The sequence below is a fragment of the Salmo salar genome, chromosome ssa20 (assembly GCF_905237065.1).
Source record: "Salmo salar chromosome ssa20, Ssal_v3.1, whole genome shotgun sequence".
In the NCBI taxonomy this organism is placed as follows: Eukaryota; Metazoa; Chordata; class Actinopteri; order Salmoniformes; family Salmonidae; genus Salmo; species Salmo salar.
The window spans coordinates 54,994,344-55,017,565 of NC_059461.1; the positions used below are offsets into that span (position 1 = coordinate 54,994,344).

The 23,222-nt window shown below is 46.3% G+C and overlaps 2 pseudogenes; both read right to left on the minus strand.

Moving 5' to 3' along the window:
- Nucleotides 1–305: 305 nt before the first annotated feature.
- LOC106580891 (bifunctional polynucleotide phosphatase/kinase-like) lies at nucleotides 306–12,091 on the minus strand (annotated as a pseudogene).
- A 9,387-nt stretch (nucleotides 12,092–21,478) lies between these two features.
- On the minus strand, nucleotides 21,479–21,954 carry LOC106580892 (histone H3.3A-like; annotated as a pseudogene).
- Between the last annotated feature and the right edge of the window lie 1,268 nt (nucleotides 21,955–23,222).

The window sequence follows — 23,222 nt, forward strand, 5'->3', positions numbered from 1 at the left end:
GGTTTTTTACTTTTTAGGCTTTCTGGAAACAAGTACTGTATATCTGACAAGAAAACATAATATGAAACTCAAGCAAATCAAACAGAAATGCTGTCTGCTGTGGTTACATTTAGTTAAACCATCTGTACCTTCAAATGTATGCAGTGCAATAACAGTGATTTGTTGATTAGCAGCAGGTAACTAAATAGTTTGTCTACATACAGCCACAGGGTACAACTGCTAGATTATTTTCCTGAAATTACTCTGCACCAATAACATTCTGACAAATCTTAGGTTAGAATACCGTTAGAATGCCAGCCATCCAATCAGCCTTCAGAGAACTGCCTGAAGAGGGCCTCTGATTGGCTGTCTGTAAAGGTTGGGACAAAATTAAGTTGCAGGATTTCTGAAAAACCTTCCAATATTCTGGGCGCCACAAACTTCTTCCTGTGTGGAGAGAAATTCTGTTCAGAGTGGGCAAATACCTTCGGACATGCATTTATTTTGCATGACATATGTATATGCTGCGTTTATACAGGCAACCCAATTCTGATATTTTTCTACTAATTGGTCTTTTGACCAATCAGATCAGCACTTTTGCTAATTATTGGGCAAAAGATCGGAATTGGGCTGGCTGTGTAAACCATAAAAGCCATATTTGTTATATTAGTGTGCTCTGATCCTTTCAACCCAATGTAGAGGCCAGTGAATCCCTACTTTGAGAATGTGATGCTGTGAAGTCCCTTGATAATATCCAATGTCACTTAGTTGTAACTGCGGAAGATCATGTCATTGACTTTGAGGTGCTTAGTGGTGGAGGGGGCCATCTCACGGAACTGTACAGCACAGGAAGAGCCCAATAGTGAACAACACTGCATCAGGGCAGCACCTCAGAGCCTATATTGAACTGGGTGTCTCCCATGGCCTGTACCTTATAAGGTTTAAGAAGTGGACATTGAACCAGATGGTTGTAGTTTAAGTCCCAGATTGGGCTATACTGTGTGGGCGATCAGGTCCCAAGTTCACATCACCTTCTACTCTACTATAATGAATCATGTGTAGTCCAGTAGATGGAGAGAGGAGACCTACTCTGTTGTGCTTGGCCTGCTCCAGGGAGGCAGAGAAGTTGAAGCAGCGACAGGACACGCCCAAACACTGGCTGACAGCAACATACCTGGAGGGTTAGGTTCATGCATGTAGCAGATTTGCCACTATCTGCTATGTATGTGGTTTAGGTTGTTCATGAATTACAAACCAAAAGTGCGCCACACACCAGTAGGAGCACAGAGACGGGTACCGTTTGCGAGACTCAGGATCTGGGTTGGTGTTATCCACCACCACGCTGCGGCCCTCCATCAGAGCCCGCTCACAGACCGATACACAGCTCTGCCACGAGCCCAGGGTGTCCTGACAAACACAGGTCAGGTCAGTGTGTGTATATGTGTGTGTGTGGATGTTAAGAGATCCAACAGCGCACTGATCCACTCACTCTGTTCACGTAACCTTTGGGGATGATGTGTGTGTGGAAAAAGGTTGATTTCCCGGCTAGATAAAAAAGAAGGCAGATAGTTGTCAGTAAAAAGTGAAGAAGAGAAAGGAATACACGTCCACTTACAAACAGGGAAACCCACGGCAATGATGACTTCATGCTTGGTGGAGGTGAGGGAGGCACTGGGCGGGTCATACAGACGGGCGTTGGAGTCACGTTTACTCTGGAAAGAGAGACACATACAGAGGCTTAAAAAGTTTCAGATACGTATTCTGTGCAGACAGAATACCACTGAAATTCACCAGGTTACTCACAGGATCAAATGGAGGAAGACTGAAGGGGGCGCTCTTCCAGCCCAGGAAGAACTCCTCTGGAGTTTGGAACTGCAGCTCAAGGTTCAGAGCAAACTAGTCAAGAGAGACAATCAGGCACTATTAAGACGTGCAATGCATGCCTGTACAACATCTGGTCATAAAGTGTATCTACAACATAGCAAGAATCACCTTTCATACAGTCAGTGGACACAGAACACTCTCTCTGCTGATTTGTCTCCATTGATTTTTATCATATTCAAATTCCTTATTTCAACCGACTATTTGGGACACTTTTATGTTTGGTGAGTATGAAGATGCGCTGGAACTAGAGGTCAGGACAGACTGGTGGACAGTTGAACAGACTGGTCTAGAGGTTAGTGCAGTTCCTCTCACCAGTCGGTCACTGCAGGAGAAGTCATTCCTCTTTTTGCCAGGAGCCCAATTAACAGGCCGTCCCGCTGCATCTGTGGCAGAGGAGAGACAAAGGTCTCAGGCTCTCAGTTTCTGGAGGGCAAGTACACGTTCATCAAACACGACCATAAGCATCACATCACTTACAAGAGTCAAGATAAGAATAGGCTATGTAAGAGGAAGACGTTATGTTGCTATGGGGTGTTCTGTTGTTGTTGACTCACCTCCCACATAGAGACTGGCTCTTATCTACAGCCACACCGCCATTTGCCTGAGAGAGGAAAAGCACAGACACATGGTGTACCAAACATGTTTGTTTGTTGTTTGGGGGGGTTGGGAAAAATACATTTCAAGCTGGAAGCATATGGACAAATTAAAGTACTTTTCTATCCTATCCTAATATTTCTATTGTATTCTAATCTGATATTTCTATTCTATTCCATTTATTTCCTGCACCATGCGCTTGTTGAACTATGAAAATGTATACACTCACTACTGTAAGTTGCTCTGGATAAGAGTGTCTGATAAATGACTAAAATGTAAAGTAAATGTTGAAGCAGTGACTGGTCTATGTCATGACTCACCAGGGTAATGTGGTCTGAGCGGATGACAAGCACAACTAGACAACGCCAAAGGGAGTTGGTTTTTGAACCTTTTGCGACACCTGTGTTGTGGTCTTTTGTAGAAGGATACAATCATAGTCTCCCTTTAATCCCTATTCGCAATGTCTGATATGAGGCATGTCTTCTGGTCTCACCTTCTCACAAAGGTGCTCCCACATCCCCATCGCTGGCTTCCTGTAGATCCCAGAATCAGATGCCACAAAGACATGAGACACACACAGGTTGAGGTGTCAACATCTGAATTACACACGATAAAAAAATTATCAAGCTCCATCTTTGTGTGTAAATGTTTCTGACTAAACGATTCAAATATTGAAATCCTCAGGTTTCAGTTTCCCCCTAGAGATACCCATCTGAATGGTGACGAACACAACCTGGGAGGGGCAACAGGGACATCGTTAGCTATTCATCTAGACACAAATGACCATTAAAAGGATGCATAACACCATGCCCGAACTGGACGCGCGTGTACGTCCGTGTGCGCAAATTGATTTTGTCCCGACACCAAACACGATCACAACACACAGGTTGAAATATCAAAACAAACTCTGAACCAATTATATTAATTTGGGGACAGGTCGAAAAGCATTAAACATTGATGGCAATTTAGCTAGCTAGCTTGCAGTTGCTAGCTAATTTGTCCTGGGATATAAACGTCGAGTTGTTATTTTACCTGAAATGCACAAGGTCCTCAATTCCGACAATTAATCCACACATAAAACGGTCAACCGAATCACTTCTAGTCATCTCTCCTTCTTCTAGGCTTTTTCTTCTTTGGACTTTAAATGGCGATTGGCATCTAACCTTCATAATAAGGTGTACTACCACAACTGACCGATCTCAGTTCATCTTTCAATCACCCACGTGGATATAACCAATGAGGAGATGGCACGTGGGTATCTGCTTCTATAAACCAATGAGGATATAGGAGAGGCAGGACTTGCACCAAGTTCAGCGTCACAAATAGAACTGACTTCTATTTTAGCGCTTGGCAACGCAGATGCTCGTTGGCACGCACGAGCAGTGTGGGTGCAATGATTGAATAACGTATGTGTACATTTATTTTGAAACGCGAGCGGTGTGGTCAGCATGTAAGAAGCAGGTCTCATAAAACAGCTTTTCAGTATTCATGCTTGACAATACATTTATGTTTGCCACTACCTTGTAGCCTTTCTTTAATAAGCTGTCCAGTCTGGGCTGGATCTCAGGAAAGAGAATCCTGTGAAGGAGATAAGAGAACAAATAAAGGGAAGGAAAAGTCAAGAGACGAAGAAGAGGGAGGTCGTATGCAAAGCCAGAACTTGGCAGAACAGAAGGTCTGAGCCAGGAAGAAAGATGGGTCGGCTTTAAAAATAAATTACGTTACTAAAAGTAATTGTGTTTGTACTGCTTGGTTGGTCCAAAGTGATTAATTGGCTTTAATCAAATATTTAGTTGTACAGAGTTACCTCTAACCTTGGTGCTTCCAGTGACACTAGCAGCAGTGTAGAGCATGAGGTTTCCAATCTGTTGCCAGTGGCTTTGAGAACATGTTGAGGCTGATGCCTGCTGCTGGAAACCATCTCTGATGGTCCCTGAAGCCCTCTCTGATATCTCTTGGAGCTGTCAGAGCTTCTCCTCAGCAAGCTTCTCAGCCTCATCCTCACCCCCAATGTCTGAGCCCTCAGTCCTCCGATGCTTCTCCGGCGGGTCCTCCTAGGAACTGTGTGGCAGTTTGGATGCCTGCATGAAAAATGCAATCATGGTATGGTCAAATAAAACTTCAAGTAAATTGAGGTTGGCATTGTGAAAACTTGGTGTATTTTGAACAGATGAAGTGATACGTTCAATCCTCTTGGTTACTCAAAATATTGCTAGACAAATTAAAATGCATGCCATTTTCTCCTTTAAAGATAAACGTGTTCTCATACCTTCTCGGGAGAGGAAGCAAAAAAGTATTGGATACTGCGTTTGAGACCTGTGCTCTGAACCTCCCTCCCTCTGTTGTTCATTCCTCCTTTTGTCTTATCCAATGCTTTCAACCTTTCTACAGCCTTCCCCTTCTGGGCAGAGGATGAGGAGGTTTGGTTGGAAGTAGAGAACTACACTCTGAAGGGGTGGCTCTGGTTGACCAGGTAGAGGGTGCTGTCATGGGTCAGTCGGCCAGACTGGCCTCTACCAAGACTCTCGCTGCCCAAGGAAGAGGGGTTTGGACCAAGTCCTCTTACCCTGGTAGACAACGCCGCAAGTCCTCTTACCCTGGTTTCGGGAGCACTTCTTGTCAACAACTCCAGTCTCTGGACCACGACCTAGGATCACGGCTCGGCTATCGGCTAGTGGGACACAAACTCCGGAAGCACTGACTACTGTGCACTGTGCACTGCTGCATCTGCAAAGACAAGAGACAGTAGTGAACAACAAATAACATAACATGTCATTTTAAAATGGGTGTAAAGTGAATTAACCATGCCAAATTTGACTGAAGTCAAGAGCGATTATAACTACTGTAGCGTTATAAGTTCAACGCTAGCTACTGGCTAGCCATGTATACATGTAGTCATGCACGGGCCAAAGCCAAGCTTTGCATGGTGAATACACCCACATCGGCCATTCAAAAGTGTACTCATCATTTTCAGTTCACAACTACACAAGAGGAAGAATGGAATATTGCAGAGAAATAAGCAGAACACTTTAAAGGTAGCACTTGCCAACTTTAATTGGTTCGTCACAAAAACACTTTTGTTTAGAAACATCCATCTCATATATGATTCCGAACCTAGTGGGCTTGTTTTTCCCATGTTTTATCACCCTGTCATCATACCCTCTATTCGTTTTCCACAATAGGACTGCTCACATGGGTGGAGTCAGTCTCAGAAGTGCTATTAGAATACCTGCCTGCCGAAAAACCGGTTTGTCAAAATAGACATCTGACTAGCCGAAGTTTACCCAATTCATAGACGCTAACTGCTTTAGCACATATTGACATAGTATCTTCTAATCGGGACTGCTTTAGCACATATTGACATAGTAATTTAATGTACCCTTTGTTCAACAGAAGATACTACACTCCTTAATATGGTTAGTGTTCCCACAAGGCCATATCTCCATGTTACATCGCATGTTTACAGAAGACATAGGCTGCCATCTGTGCTAATTAGCTATCTAGCTCGCTCCGAACACCTGTGCATAAGCCAAGCGAAACTTGGGAGGAAGTGTAGTTCGACAATTAGAGGCACACACAGCTCGCGGATCTGTGCAACACTTACTGTAGCAGTTTCTCTTTTTTTCCCATTAACTGCTGAAAACCCTAACATTACATATGGAGAAGGGTTTTCAAGAGATAGCTCAGGTTAATGTAGTTCGTTTGGCAATTCCATAGTAATGGAATTAAACTGATACTCCAATTTTCACTTTATGTATTAAAAAAAACTTTTAACAAACCACACAATTATATGCACAGTGAGTACTTTGAACAAATTCCACCAAATATGACAAAAAAAACTAATTTACAGGAAGAAATGTGCAGATAAAGTTTACATCTGCAGTTTTTCCAGTAAATGTATTATTTTTTGGTTTATTGTTAAAAGTACTCATTGTGCATAGAGTTGTATGTTTTGTTAAAGGTTACTCAACCCCAATGAGTACGATTACTTGCGATTATTGTGGATTGTCAGATTAATATAATAATTTGATTAAAACATTTACCTGCTTTGCAAGGAGAACAATTTCCCCTGTTACCACTTTAAACAGGAAGCTGATCTGTGTGTATTGCCACTTCCAGTTTAATTTTGAATCCCCCATGGGTGCAAAAAAAATCTTTGATATGTGAACTCTCATTTATTGCGGTACTGTGTTAGAGAAATAGTGATGGAGTCTTTTTGTAGGCATGGTTTGTTGGACCATTTTGGAAGAATTGATGTTTTAAAGCACATAAAGGCTCATAATTCATAAAGGTCATGTTAATTGACTGCTAATATCGCATAGAACAAAATGTATAAGATTTCCTAAACCTGTGTTAACCTCAGACCTTACTTTCAGCATTTATTCCGAAACCCTATTCTTTCCCCATTCATTTTTCCCATAAGGATGGCTGAACGAACCTGAGGTCATTCCCGGGTTTAGGACTAAAAGTGGCGAGTTTGATTGTGTTGGGAAGAAAAGTACAATCATCACCTAGAAAATGAAGATTAAGAGCTCAGTTCAATCCAACCTGTATTGCAGTATTCACGCAGTAGCTCTTTTTCCCAGGGTCAAATGAACTCACATATTGGTCTTGGGTACCGTATAAAAACCTACAACTACTACCAGGGCGACCCTCTCACAGGTATGATTTCACTTGATAGAATTAGAACTGTGTGGGTACGGCATTAATATAGTAAATAAAGGATTTTTTTTAAACATAAAAAATCTGCCCGTGTTGTCACGCCCCGATTTGTTTCACCTGTTCTTGTGATTGTCTCCACCTCTTCCAGGTGTCACTTATTTCCCCCAGTGTATTTATCCCTGTCTCTATGTGCCAATTCGTCCTGTATGTTTTCAAGTCAACCAGCGTGTTTTTCCTGTGCTCCTGTTTTCTATTCTCTTTTCCTAGTCTTTCCGGTTTTGACCCTTGCCTGTTTTTTCTTGACTCCGTACCGCCTGCCTGACCTTTCTGCCTGCCCTAACATCGAGTCTGTCTGCCACTCTGTACCTCTTGGACTCAGAATCTGGTTTTAACCTTTTGCCTGTCCACGACCATTCTCTTGCCTACTCCTTTTGGATATAAATAAACAACTAAGACTCTAAACATCAGCCTCCTGTGTCTGCATCTGGGTCTCACCTTGTGCCCTTATACTTGTGGGATTAGAACTCCCAATCATTGAACTATGAGCCAATTGTTTTAGCAGACTACACCACCAGTCATAGACGTTGGGAAACAAATACGAGTTGACATTTGAGTTGACATACGAGTTGACATACGAGTTGACACCACCATTGTCATCTATTTCTTGTTCAAATGGATTTAGCTACAACTATAGATGTATAATCCTCATAGCCTACATGTTTTTATTTCTTAAAAGCACATTCACAACCATTCAAAAGTTTGGGGTCACTTGGAAATGTCCTTGTTTTCCATGAAAACAGATTAAATTAGTTGCAAAATGAATAGGAAATATAGTCAAGATGTTGACAATGTTATAAATAATGATTTTTAATTGAAATAATAATTGTGTCCTTCAAACTTTGCTTTCGTCAAAGAATCTTCCATTTGCAGCAATTACAGCCTTGCAGACTTTTGGCATTCTAGTTGTCAATTTGTTGAGGTAACCTGAAGAGATTTCACCCCATGCATCCTGAATCACCTCCCACAAGTTGGATTGGCTTGATGGGCACTTCTTACATACCATATGGTCAAGCTGCTCCCACAACAGCCCAATAGGGTTGAGATCCGGTGACTGTGCTGGCCACTCCATTATAGACAGAATACCAGCGGACTGCTTCTTCCCTAAGTAGTTCTTGCGTAGTTTGGAGCTGTGCTTTGGGTCATTGTCCTGTTGTAGGGGGAAATTGGCTCCAATTAAGCACCGTCCACAGGGTATGACGTGCCGTTGCAAAATGGAGTGATTGCCTTCCTCCTTCAAGATCCCTTTTACCCAAATCTTTTACACAAATCTCCCACTTTACCACCACCAAAGCACCCCCAGATCATCACATTGCCTCCACCATGCTTAACAGATGGCATCAAGCACTCCTCCAGCATCTTTTCATTTTTTCTGAGTCTCACAAATGTTCTTCTTTGTGATCCGAACACCTCAAACTTAGATTCGTCTGTCCATAACACTTTTTTCCAATCTTCCTCTGTCCAGTGTCTGTGTTCTTTTGCCCATATTAATAGTTTTTTTTTATTGGCCAGTCTGAGATATGGCTTTTTCTTTGCAATTCTGCCTAGAAGGTCAGCATCCCGGAGTCACCTCTTCACTGTTGACGTTGAGACTGGTGTTTTGCGGGTATTATTTAATGAAGCTGTCAGTTGAGGAGGCATCTGTTTCTCAAACTAGGCACTCTAATATACTTGTCCTCTTGCTCAGTTGTGCACCGGGGCCTCCCACTCCTCTTTCTATTCTGGTTAGAGCCAGTTTGCGCTGTTCTGTGAAGGGAGTAGTACACAGCATTGTACGAGATCTTCAGTTTCTTGGCAATTTTTCACATGGAATAGCTTTCATTTCTCAGAACAAGAATAGACTGACGAGTTTCAGAATAAAGTTCTTTGTTTCTTGCCATTTTGAGCCTGTAATCGAACCCACAAATGCTGATGCTCCAAATACTCAACTAGTCTAAAGAAGGCCAGTTTTATTGCTTCTTTAATCAGGACAACTGCTATGTTTCACTATATTGGATCACTCCAATATATTGGTATCACTCTGCGCAGGAGGGATACATCCGAGGTGAGGATTTACAGATTTACTCCCGTGTACACCTGTGTCACGGCTGGGGTCCGCCCCATATATAGACCCCATGGCCGCGACACACGTTCTCTTTCATTTTCTCGACGGACGTCCGCAAGGTCTGAGATACAAACTTTCTGAAGTTCACTTGGTAAGTCACTGGTAAGTGTAATATCTTGCGTGGAAGTATACTCATTGGCTGTTTGCAGCCTGGAGCAGCTGGCCACATGGCCAGCCCCTCCTCGTGAGTGCTCCACTCGCTGCACACGGTTGATCTGTATCTTCCGCCCGTGGTTTGTCGTACTTGTGTTTTGCTAGCGTTACACTATGACTCCATGTGCATCCATTAGTATGGTGGCTCTTGCTGTCACAAACTGTAATTTACCTTTACTTGCCCGCTGGCTTTTTCTATGTGTGTGTTGTGAATTGCTTTAACATCCTGCTGTCACGGATCCCTATGGAACTTTCATTACGCACACCTGGCCCCTATTCCCACTGACTGTATTTGTTTATATGTGCCCTTTGTTCACCATGGTCCTGTCCATTATTGTTACAATGTCCATTGGTGCGTGTGAGTACCTGTGCTGTGTGTTTTGGCTTTCGTGCCATTGTGGATTGCACAGATGATTACGGGTTTCAACCCTGTGTTTTTGTTACGTGTTTGTTTGGTCTTTGTCCCCGTGCCCTTACAAGGCACGTCGTAATTTGAGCTTAATAAAAAAAACATTACGCATTCCTGCGTCTATCTCCCGAATCTCTTCATAGCAGCGTGACAGAATAATCGACCATCAAGGGAGACAGTGGGAATAGCCCGTCGACGACGCTGCGACTGGTCCATCCGGCAGCGCCACAACTTCGGTAGCTACAACTGGGTCATCCGACGTCGTCACAACGGGTCCGTCCGACGCCACTGCTACTGATCCGTCCAACGCCACCACAACTCCGGCAGCGGCAACTGGCCCGTCCGATGACGACGCAACTTCGGCAGTTGCATCGGGTCCTGATCGACCCGCACTGCGTTCCTGTGATCGTCCTTGAGACCGGTGTCTTTGAGCTGCTGGTGCAGCACGTCAGGGGGGGTACTGTCACGGAACCCTCTGGAACTTTCATTGCGCACACCTGGCCCCTATTCCCACTGATTGTATTTGTATACAGTTGAAGTTCGGAAGTTTACATACACTTAGGTTGGAGTCATTAAAACTAGTTTTTCAACCACTCTTCAAATTTCTTGTTAACAAACTAAAGTTTTGGCAAGTCGGTCAGGACATCTACTGTGTGCATGACACAAGTAATTTTAACAACAATTGTTTACAGACAGATTATTTCACTGTATCACAATTCCAGTGGGTCAGAAGTTTACATACACTAAGTTGACTGTGCCTTTAAACAGCTTGGAAAATTCCAGAAAATTATGTCATGGCTTTAGAAGCTTCTGACAGGCTAACTGACATCATTTGAGTCAATTGGAGGTGTACCTGTGGATGTATTTCAAGGCCTACCTTCAAACTCAGTGCCTCTTTGCTTGACATCATGGGAAAATCAAAAGAAATCAGCCAAGACCTCAGAAAGAAAATGTGGATATATTGAAGCAACATCTCAAGACATCAGTCAGGAAATTAAAGCTAATTATCCTGCAGGGTTTTTTCTTGTTCTTTTCCCTGCAGAGTGTAAGAGTATTGTGGTGGGCTTCCACTATGTTGAGACATTAACTTTGGAGTTCCTTAACGGAGTTACTCCATCATATTGTGCTGTTTTTACTGCTTGGATATTAAAGATAATATTGCAGTAAAGAAACGTCTTCCACGGTTTTTGCAGAGTTACTGGGTAATTTATCCCTCACCGGGTTCCTATTCCTCCACGCGGGTCACAACATAAGCTCTCCCAGGGTGTCGGACCCCTCCCTCCCTCAGGAGTGGTGCGCAGCGAGCTGTTAGTCCCTCTACAGGGCCCTGTTCCCCTCCCAGGAAGCGTGGCCGGAGCCACCGCAGGCCTCTCTACTGGGCCCTTCTGCTGCCAGTCCTGGACTGGGGCATGAGTCAGACCGCTGGGACCACCTTGTACTAAAGGCGCATGCCCTGTGTCAGGAGGTTGATGGCTTCGATGGCGACGACAGCTGTTCACCACCGTGAGCGGGGCTACCAGGCTGACAGGCCAGAAGCCGGTAGTGGGGCTTCATTGCCCCCAACAGCTCGAGAGACTATGAGGAGCCTACTCACTCGGGTAGCGCTTCTGACTCACAGCAGAGACTAGACAATGGAGTTATGTTGCGGGCGTGGAGTCACTCGGTCTCTGGGAGTACCCGACAATGGACACCATGATAGCTGCCATGGTCCTCCCGGACCGGGAGATTATAGGGTAGAACCCGCGACTTAAGCCGGGACCCCCCCAGAGTCTTTGATACAGACTTGAAAGCCACATATTCGTCCCTCTGCTCTCTTGGCCGCCTTACCGACGCGGCCATGGTGCTGCAGGCCTACCTACAGACTCTGTTGCCTCAGCTGCAGGTAGGCACAGACGAGCTTCTCTGGGAAGCAATGGAGGTGTCTCGCCTGCTTTCCCTGTTCTAGAGGCATATGGCCCGCACTGAACGGACGGGCCATTGTGCAGCCGGTTACCTCCCGGCGCCATCTCTGGCTGGCCCAATCCCGTCTGCCAGCTGCTCTCCAGAGCACATTTACCACTCACCCCATCACCCCAGGGCTGACGTTGGCCGAGGGGTTGATGACATTCTGGAGCAGACCGATAAGGTTTGTAGGGACCGGGAGACCCTGAGACAGTTCATGCCACCTTGTCAGGCCCCGGGTCCAAGGCAGACAGACCGTCGCCACCCACCTGCACCCGAATGATGGTGGGGTCCCTCTCCTGCCCCATCGCCTCGTGCTAAGGGACGACAGCGGGGAGGGGCACAGCGTGCGATGAAGCAACAGCTTGTTTTTCCCACACGGATCTTCCCCGTTTTTTTGCAGAGGTACTGGGTAATTTTTCCCTCACCGGGTTCCTATTCCTCCAAGCGGGTCATGACATAAGCTCTCCCAGGGTGTCGGACCCCTGCTCCGTGGCCTTGTTGGCTTGGCTGAGCTTATGGCTTCAAGTTGTGACAGGTGTGATGGTGTCAACTGTTACCGCCAGAGGGACGTGCCTGGGGGACCCAGACACTCAGGGCGCCAGAGGAGAGGCCGGCCCCAGCATTACCCATAACACACCCTTCCCTGGCCTCGGCCGCTTCTCCCGGTCTCAAAGGGCAAAGTGGGGTACCCACAATGCTCGAGGGGTACCGACTCCAATTTCGGTGCCGGCCACCGTCCTTTAGGGGCCTCCGTGTCACCACTGTGGCCGACCCACTGAAGAAAACCCTGCGGCTGGAGATCTCCTCACTCCTGGACAAGGGTGCCATCCACAGGATCGAGACATCAGAACGGCTAGGTGGGTTCTACTCCACTTATTTGTGGTCCCAAAAAGAGACGGAGGGATTCGACCGATTCTGGACCTCTAAAACCTCAATGGGTATTTGAAGGTACTGAGGTTCCACATGCTGTCCCCAGCCCGAGTGTTGCAGGCCGTGTCCAGGGACCAGTGGTTTGGGACGCTAAACCTGAGGGATGCGTACTTCCATGTTCCTGTTCACCCAGCTAATTTGCAGTACCTCCGATTTGTGTTCGAAGGGACGGCTTACGAATTCATGGCTCTTCCCTTCAGCCTCTCCTTGGCACCCCGCACTTTCACAAAGTGCATGGACGGTGCCCTGGCACCTCTCACATCCCCAGGATTGTTGATCCTCAATTACCTGGACAATTGCCTGATTTGTACCCCAACCAGGACCCAGGTCCTTTCAGACAGAGACATGCTTCTGACCCACATCGGCTGGCTGGGCATTACTGTAAATGACAGGAAGAGTTGTCTGATGCCCACCCAGAGGGTGGACGAACTGGACTCAGACCTCATGAGAGCACACCTGCCCACCAGAAGGGTTCAGGCAATCTTATCTTACCTCAACCACGTTTGGCAGGGGCGGTGGTATCCGCCCTGACCTGCCAATGCCTGTTGGGCTTGCTGACGGTGGCCTCGTTGCTGATTCCCCTGGGCCTGCTCTATCTCCGACCTCTTCAGCGGTGATTCAGCTCCCACCTGCTGCACCCGAAGAGCCACCGTCACCGCCAGCTGCGGGTGACTGCACAGTGCCTCAGGGCATTGTTGAGGTGGAGCTGTCGCTCCTTTCTTTCAGGTGGGGTGGAGATGCTGAGGATGTGCCGCCGGGAGCTGGTCAGCACAGACGCCTCCCAGATCGGCTGGGGGGGGGTGTGACCAAGGGCCGGTCGGCCAGTATCTGTTGGCTATCCCCTTGGAGCAGCAGGCACATCAGTACACTAGAGCTCTGAGCTGTACCGCTGGCTCTGCGGTCTTTCCTTCCAGGGGAAGACGTGTCCTGGTCAGAACGGACAACACCACAGTGGTGGCTTAAATCAACCATCAGGGTGGCCTGAGGTCCCATCACCTCCATCTTATGGCACGGGAGCTCCTTCTCTGGGCTCAGGGACGTCTAGCGTCTCTACGTGCAGCACACGTACCTGGAATCTTTAATGTGGCAGCGGATATGCTCTCGAGGGAGGGCCCGCCACCTTGGACTGTAGCCTACATCCCCAGGCCATGCAGCACATGTGGGACAAGTTTGGGAGGGTTCATGTGGACCTGTTTGCCTCCCTGGGCAATGCACACTGCCCCCTGTGGTACTCCATGTCGGATCTACTAGGGCCTCTGGGCTTGGATGCTCTGGCTCAAGATTGGCCAGCTTTACACATTCCCCCCTCTTTTTCCCCTGATCCAGGCTATGCTGGACAGGACCACGATGGCGGAGCATCGTCTGCTGCTGGTGGCCCCATACTGGCCCAGACGACCCTGGTTCAGCCTTCTCCTGTCCCTGTTGTCTGGGACACCTTGGCAATTGCCCCTGAGACCCGACCTGCCGGGGGAACTCTGTGGCGTCCGAGACCGCACAGCCACAGTCTGTGGGCTTGTCCACTGAATGGCACCAATGGTCCATGTTAGGACTACAGGAGGGCGTAATGAACACCATGCAGAGCGCAAGGGCGCAAGGGCACCGGCTACAACCGTGGTATACCAGTTGTGCTGGAAGTTGTTCTGCTATTGAGGTTGTGCCTGAGTCATGCGGGGTGCAGTATTTCCTCCAATACCTGCAATCTCGCTTGGATGAGGGCTTGGCAGCCTCTACACTGAGAGGGTATTTGGCCGCTATATCTGCCTGCCATGTGGGGTGGATTGACAGGCCTGTGGGGCGCCATCCCTTGGTCTCCAGGTTTTCTGAAGAGGGTTCGTTGCCTGTGTTCAACTAGGAGCCGCTCAATGGTGAGCCGTGATCTGGATGTGGTCTTGGCAGCTTTGGCCGCCTTTCGAACCGTTGGAGTCTGCCTCCCTGAAACACCTCTCTATGAAGGTGGTTTACTTGGTAGCGATTACTTCCATGAAGTGTTGGGTGAGCTCAATGCTTTTTCGGTAAGTTCTGAGTGCTGCCGGATGGACCCCGGTGAGAGGAGTATATCTCTCCACCCCAACCTTTCATTCCTCCCGAAGAGGTTCTGCTTACGATCCCCCGGCAGTGGCAGGGGAGTCTGGGCCTCCCTCCGGCATACTGTGCCCTGTGCGGGCACTGGCTGCCTATGTGGAGCGGACATGGTCAGTGAGAACAAACCAGCTCTTTGTCTGCTATGATGAGAGAGTCCTGGGGACTGGGCTATCAAAGCAGAGGCTCTCTCACTGGATTGTGGACACGATTACGACAGCATACCGCCTTGGCTGGGAGGCCAGTGCTGGGATCTGTGGTGGCACGTTCAACACGAGGTGTGGCTGTGTCCTGGGCACTACTGAGATGAGTGCCCCTCACTGATATCTGTGCTGTGGCCAGCTTGGCTTCCTCTTGCACCTTTACTAGGTACTATTGGGTAAATGTGGCACCTCCCTCTGCGGTTGGTTCAGCGGTCCTGGGCGTCACCTTCCCTTCCAGGGACTGTGCCGGGACCCCCTTCCACATTGACCGCCCATGCGTCTCGGTCCCGCGCTGGGACTTTGACGCTGGCTGGCCAGGTCCCTCTAGCACCGACTAATCTGGTTCCCCCGAAGGTTACGTATGTAACCACGGTTATGTGAGCTATATGGATCACTCCAATCCTCTACGGTGCTAAAGGCGCCTCAATGTGTGTCACGGCCATTTCGTCTATATACTGTATAGGGGCGGACCCCAGCCGTGACACAGGTGTACACGGGAGTAAATCTGTAAATCCTCACCTCGGATGTATCCCTCTGCCGCAGAGTGATACCAGTATATTGGAGTGATCCATATAGCTCACATAACCGTGGTTACATATGTAACCTTCGTTTTCAGCTGTGCTAACATAATTGCAAAAGGGTTTTCTAATGATCAATTAGCCTTCTAAAATGATAAACTTGGATTAGCTAACACAACGTGCCATTGGAACACAGGAGTGATGGTTGCTGATAATGGGCCTCTGTACGCCTATGAAGATATTCCATTAAAAATCTGCCGTTAACAATGTCTACACTGTATTTCTGATCAATTTGATGTTATTTTAATGGATAAAAAATGTGCTTGTCTTTCAAAAACAAGGACATTTCTAAGCGACCCCAAACTTTTGAACGGTAGTGTAGATGTATGGAAGCTATGGAAGCCCATTCCCGCCACAATTATTATACAGTATATATTTAGAGCATAGAGCATACTTATCGGATCTGTTTCTTCATTTGTAGCGTGATTTCAGTGGTGGCACCACATTTAACTAGGTAAGTCAGTTAAGAACACATTGTTATTTACAATGACGGCCTATCAAAAGGCAAAAGGCCTCCTGCAGGGACGGGGGCTGGGATTAAACATGTTAGAAAAAAAAAAAAGAATATAGGACAAAACACACATCACGACAAGTAGAATCAGTTGAATTTGTTCAGGGCTACAACAAAATTGTGAAATGTCTGGGGTCCCCGTGGAGAGGTTTGAGAACCACTGGGCTAACCGAACCAGGTAAAACTAGTTGCAGGGTATGACATAGTAATACATCTGTTGTAAAACGGTTTTATATAGGCTATGATGAGACCAAATTTATTTTCAATCGGGTCATTTGGTTGAAAAGAAATTGACAACAACTGCGATTGGATAATATAACTAACAGGGCTGAGTTTGCTTTGTGCAGGGTTGCATCATGCATGTAGGCCTTTGCATCTGTAATTAAAATGTTACACATTATCTCATCAATATTGTGTTGATTGATTAATTCCAGTCAATAATTTGGACTGAAATTTGAATATAAATCACATTTTCTTTTAAAGCAAATAAATAGGCCTATTTTATGCTGTAAATACATAGCTTAGGCTATAAATACAGGAGGTTACCACTTTATTTCCCCAGGCAAAGAGGATCAGAGAGCATAGGCTTCTCTAGGCTACCTGCGGCTGTGGTTATCAGTAGGCTACAGTTGATTTAAACTGAAGCACAGATGAATTGTGCACGAGTTGGCAATCATGAGGCAAATCAGTCTAAACAACAGTGCTTTGTTCCTCTTTTCAACGCTTTTGTGTCAATATTTTTTATTAAACCAAATCAAATGTGTTTGGGCATATGCCAGTTCGCCACACGTTTGCACTGCTGTGCTGATCTCTGGAAATTGCCACATAGTGCTACAAATGAAGAAACATATCCTATATGCATAGCCGTGAGAAGTAGTTTGGGGGAGGGATGCTGAAAGAAAATGTTTTTCCCGGCACTACAGATGCTATATCATCTGCTAATACAGCACTATTAAAGGCCCAGTGCACTACTTTAGTAATACAAAAACAGAATAATAATAATAATACTTTTTTATTTATTTTATTATTCTGATATTTCAGGTGGTGCTGTAGCACCCCTACTTCCCGCGGCTATGCCTATTTGTATGTTCTACTATCTCGAAATGTAAAGTTAGTACTTCGAGTTAGTATCCTAAAAATGTTGACTTAGTATCTAGAAATGTTGAGATAGTATTGATGTTTTAAAAGTACATTTGTGGCGGAAATGGGCTTCCATATTATGGATGTGTATGAAACAGTAAGCAAATTGACTTTCAGCTAAAAATGACTTACAAATTGACTTTCAGCTCAAAATGCAGGTGTAAATGGCAGTTTATTTCTGTGTCTTGCGTTTTGAAAATGCATCGCTGTTTATGGCTGTATGAATTCTTATTTCTATGAAAATGACAGGCTACATTTGCGCAGCGATTATGCTCGCGCGTACATGTGCGGAGGTTCGCAAGCTTTGAACCACTCCTTACTGGAGTCTCGGCTCAAAGTTTGAGAATTTGCTGTACAGCTATAGGATTGGGTGCAGCGCAAACGTCAAATTGTAGTAGTAATAATAATAATAATAATTATAGGCAGGTAGCCTAGTGGTTAGAGCGTTGGACTGTAACCGAAAGGTTGCAAGATCGAATCCCCAAGCTGACAAGGTAAAAAAATATATATATACCAAAATAATAATCTGTCGTTCTACTCCTGAACAAGGCAGTCAGCCCACTGTTCCTAGGCCGTCAATGAAAATAAGAATATGTTCTTAACTGACTTGCCTAGTTAAATAAAGGTAAAAAAAGATTAAAATAAATTACATTTGTAAAGTGCTTTTCATTATGCAGAATAATTTCAAAGTACATGAATTGAAGAGAGAGAGAGGATTGCCATAAATAAATATGCAGTTTCAAAAGAATATTAAATCTGCAATAAGTAATTTTTGGGGGGACCTGACAAAATTCACATAGAAATATGAGTTTTAGGTATGTAATTTTCATTGAAAGCAAGTCTAAAAAGCGGTAGATTTGTTCTATGTGCACTATTTCTATGCTACCTGTTCTTAACTTTTGTTTTTGAGTCTTTTACTTTCAGTTTTGTACACCAGCTTCAAACATCTTAAAACATCATATTTTTGGTTATGGAAAATACATTTTACAGTGGTTTAGAGGGTACAATGATTCTCTACACTATATGTGCTTGTTTTGTCTCAACCTGATTTTTTGCAATCAGGAAATGGCGGTTTGTAACGCCCTGGCCATAGAGAGGGGTTTTTTGTTCTTTATTTTGGTTAGGCCAGGGTGTTACATTGGGTGGGCGTTCTATGTTCCTTTTTCTATGTTTTTGAATTTCTTTGTTTTGGGGCGAGTAGGGTTCCTAATCAGAGGCAGCTGTCTATCGTTGTCTCTGATTAGGAATCATACTTAGGCAGCCTGTTTTCCTTTGGGGTTTTGTGGGTAGTTGTTTCTGTTGTGTGGTTTGCACCGACAGAACTGTTGGCTTTCGTTTTCCCTGTTTGTTTTTTGAAGTGTATCATTAAAAATCATTATGACCACTTACCACGCTGCATCTTGGTCCCCTCTTCCAGACGATCGTTACAGAACTACCCACCACAACTGGATCAAGCAGCGTGCTCGGGAGGAGATGGACACCTGGTCTCATCAGGAGTGGATTTGGAGGAGAGACTGGACTTGGGGCCTACCCGGGAAGAACGAGAGGCAGGCCCAAACATTTTTTTGGGGGGGCACACGGGTATTTCGGCTGGACCAGGGGTGAGGCCTGAGTCAACAACCCATGCTTTTCAGGTGCCTGCCTCTCGCACTCTCTCTCCAGTACGTCCTGTTCCTGCTCCTCGCACTAGCCTTGTAGTGCCTCCTCCCAGAGCCAGGCCTCCTTCATGTCTCCCCAGCCTGGTGAATCCTGGGCCAGAGCCGCCCGCCAGTCCGGAGCCGCCAGAGCCGCCTGCCAGTCCGGAGCCGCCAGAGCCACCCGCCAGTCCGGAGCCGCCAGAGCCGCCCGCCAGAGCCGCCCACCAGTCCGGAGCCGCCAGAGCCGCCGCCAGTCGGAGCCGCCAGAGCCGCCCGCCAGTCCGGAGCCGCCAGAGCCGCCCGCCAGAGCCGCCCACCAGTCCGGAGCCGCCAGAGCCGCCCGCCAGAGCCGCCCGCCAGTCCGGAACCACCAGAGCCGCCCGCCTGTCCGGAGCCGCCCGCCTGTCCGGAGCCGCCAGAGCCGCCCGCCAGCCTGGTGAGTCCTGTGCCTGCGCCCAGGGCCAGGCCTCCTTCATGTCTCCCCAGCCTGGTGAATCCTGGGCCAGAGCCGCCCGCCAGCCCGGAGCCGCCGGAGCTGCCAGAGCCGCCCGCCAGCCTGGTGAGGCCTGCGCCCAGGGCCAGGCCTCCTTCATATCTCCCCAGCCTGGTGAATCCTGGGCCAGAGCCGCCCGCCAGCCCGGAGCCGCCGGGGTCGCCGGGCGCAGCCAGGGTCGCCCGCCAGCCGGGCGCAGCCAGAATCGCCCGCCAGCCGGGCGCAGCCAGGGTCGCCCACCAGTCCTCCGGCGCAGCTAGGGGCGCCACCTAAGTGGCCGAAGCCAAGGGTGGAGCGGGGTCCACGTCCCGCACCCGAGTAGGGTTCCTAATCAGAGGCAGCTGTCTATCATTGTCTCTGATTAGGAATCATACTTAGGCAGCCTGTTTTCCTTTGGGTTTTGTGGGTAGTTGCTTCTGTTTTGTGGTTTGCACCGACAGAACTGTTGGCTTTCGTTTTCCCTGTTTGTTTTTTGAAGTGTATCATTAAAAATCATTATGACCACTTACCACGCTGCATCTTGGTCCCCTCTTCCAGACGATCGTTACACGGTTAACTGTTTACTTTGCAAGTTGACCAGCAATGGGGCATCAATCAACAATTACTAGCATAGGCCTAATGTTTTTTTGGTATGTCAAATTTCTTGACATTTATCATTTACTTATGAAGTTGCATTTGGAATTTGTTGTTCAAATTAATTATTACATAATGAAAATGCGTTGTAGACAAAATAATGAAAAGGGCTGTCTGGTAGCCTCAGTGAATAGACAAAAATGTGTAGCTGAACAAGTCATTGCATGTAAAGATTATTCCATTTTTTTACTTGGAAAAAACTTGACTTGACTTTTTTATTAATTTTTTATTTAACCTTTATTTAACTAGGCAAGTCAGTTAAGAACAAATTCTTATTTACAATGACGGCCTACCAAAAGGCCTCCTGCGGTGCCGGGGGCTGGGATTAAAATAAAACAAATTAAAAATATATCAATATAATACAAAACATACATCATGACAAGAGAGACAACACAACACTACATAAAGAGATACCTAAGACAACATAGCAAGGCAGCAACACATGACAACACAGCATGTTAGCAACACAACATGACAACATGGTAGCAACACAACAGTAGCAGCACAAAACATGGTACAAACATTATTGGGCACAGACAACAGCACAAAGGACAAGGTAGAGACAATACATCACGCAAAGCAGCCACAACTGTCATTAAGAGTGTCCATGATTGAGTCTTTGAATGAAGAGATTGAGAACTGCCCAGTGTGAGTGTTTGTTGCAGCTCGTTCCAGTCGCTAGCTGCAGCGAATTGAAAAGAGGAGCGACCCAGGGATGTGTGCTCTTTGGGGACCTTAGACAGAATGTAACGGGTGTTGTATGTGGAGGATGAGGTCTGCAGTAGATATCTCAGATAGGGGAGAGTGAGGCCTAAGAGGGTTTTACTTGTAAAGACATTTAATTGAAAGACAATGTGACACACAAATATTAAATGTAGCTGCCAAGGTTTGTTGCATGTTGCAAGAAAACTGTCCGGAATATACAGGGAGTCTTGGTCATGCTCCTGGCTGTCCCAGACACTGTCAGGAGGAGTAACTGTGCATAGACAATCCCCCTGACACCCCTCTGGAGTGTTAGGAGTGAACTGTTGTGCAAGACATGCTGGCAGACTGCTGAGACAAAGGGTGGTAGTAGAGGAAACACCCTGACACACCACCCTGGAAGCTGACAGATCAAGTCATCTCTTTACCCCCCCCCAACCACAAAAGATCCAATGTCATCTAGAGCATGGATAACTGTCACCCTAAATGAGCCAGTTAACATGTGAAGAGGCCATCTGACTGAAGTCAACACAGTGACAGTCATGTAAAACTTTCTATCCTCTAACGTTAAAACAAGCCTCATTTGCAATTGAAGGCAAGCCGATAGTCCTATCTGCACACTAGCCATATCTGAAGTCATGTTGGTTGTGGAATGACTGATCGTTACCTCATTCTAAAATACATTACAAAAGGGAAAAAAACAAGAAATACATTTTTTTTTATTTCACAAAATGGTTAAGTGAGATAAATAGGATTCTGTGTCTGGAGCAGAAGGTTGAGTGCCATTTAGGCCCTCTCTCCCCTTATCCTGCAGGCCAGCTGGATGTCTTTGGGCATGATGGTGACACGCTTGGCGTGGATGGCGCACAGGTTGGTGTCCTCAAAACAGACCCACCAGGTGTGCTTCGCTGGCCTCCTGAAGAGCGCCAATGGCAGCACTATGGAAATGCAGGTCCGTCTTGAAGTCCTGGGCGATTTCTCTCACCAAGCACTGGAAGGGCAGCTTGCGGATCAGCAGCTCAGTAGACTTCTGGTAACGACGGATCTCCCTCAGAGCCACGGTTCCTGGCCTGAAACGATGGGACTTCTTCACTCCTCCGGTGGATGGTGCACTTTTCCTGGCTGCCTTTGTGGCGAGCTGCTTCCTTGGCGCCTTTCCTCCAGTGGACTACGAGCCATTTCTCACGTTTGGTAACTGTTGGATTATTCCAAAACTTTAACAGATGGACCAGCAGACAGTACTCCTCTTCGTTGAGACACATAACGCGATTGCTCTTAGAATGCACAACTTGGGCTTAACTCGAGACTCAACCCGTTCTACTTGAGACTCAACTCGTTCTACTTGAGACTCAACCCGTTCTACTTGAGACTCAACCCGTTCTACTTGAGACTCAACCCGTTCTACTTGAGACTCAACCCGCTCTACTTGAGATTCAACTCTTTCTACTTGAGACTCAACCCGTTCTACTTGAGACTCAACCCGTTCTACTTGAGACTCAACCCGTTCCACTTGAGACTCAACCCGCTCTACTTGAGACTCAACTCGTTCTACTTGAGACTCAACCCGTGCTACTTGAGACTCAACCCATTTTACTTGAGACTCAACCCGTTCTACTTGAGACTCAACCCGTTCTACTTGAGACTCAACCCGTTCTACTTGAGACTCAACTCTTTCTACTTGAGACTCAACCCATGCTACTTGGGACTCAACCCGTCCTACTTGAGACTCAACTCGTCCTACTTGAGACTCAACCCGTCCTACTTGAGACTCAACCCGTTCTACTTGAGACTCAACCCATTCTACTTGAGAATCTACTTGAGACTCAGACCTTGAGACTTCCTTGTGACTAGAATAATAGTGACTTGGTCCCACGTCTGTTAAAAAAATTGCCTATGCTGTCTGACAAAATCATTATTTTTAGTAATTATTGAAAGTAAATAAGACATTTTTATGACTGATGAATACCAATACCTTGCAAAGCAACTGCTCTCTATGTATCCCCACTTGATCTGGCATTCTTCTCTTACATGGCAGGCGTAAAAGAAAGACCAGACAAGTAGCCACACAATGGATTGTGGTCATTGTAGTTTATTATCACGTTTTATGCGCTATGTAGAACATTGGCCTGTTGGAAACTACAACTCCCTAATACTTCACACAGTTCGGGCATGATCTGATTTATCTCTAGAGAAACTGCATTGAGTTCACGGGGAAAAAAACAAATAAAATCAAATTCAAATAATTTAACTGACATCAGTCAATTAGTTGTTTAAAAACAGAAACATTACTGACATTTTGGTTAATCACTCAGCACTAGGATTTAGGTTAAAGGGTTAGGAAGGGTTAGCTAAAAGGGTTAAGGTTAGCTAACATGCAAAGTAGTTATAAAATAGCCAAAAAAGGAGTAAGTAGTTGCTAATTAGATACAATTGTCCATGATGAGATTCGAACACGCAAACTTTGAGTTGCTAGACATTCGAGTTATACACCCACCCTCCTTTCGTTTTTGCCTTAAGTAACCTTTATCTC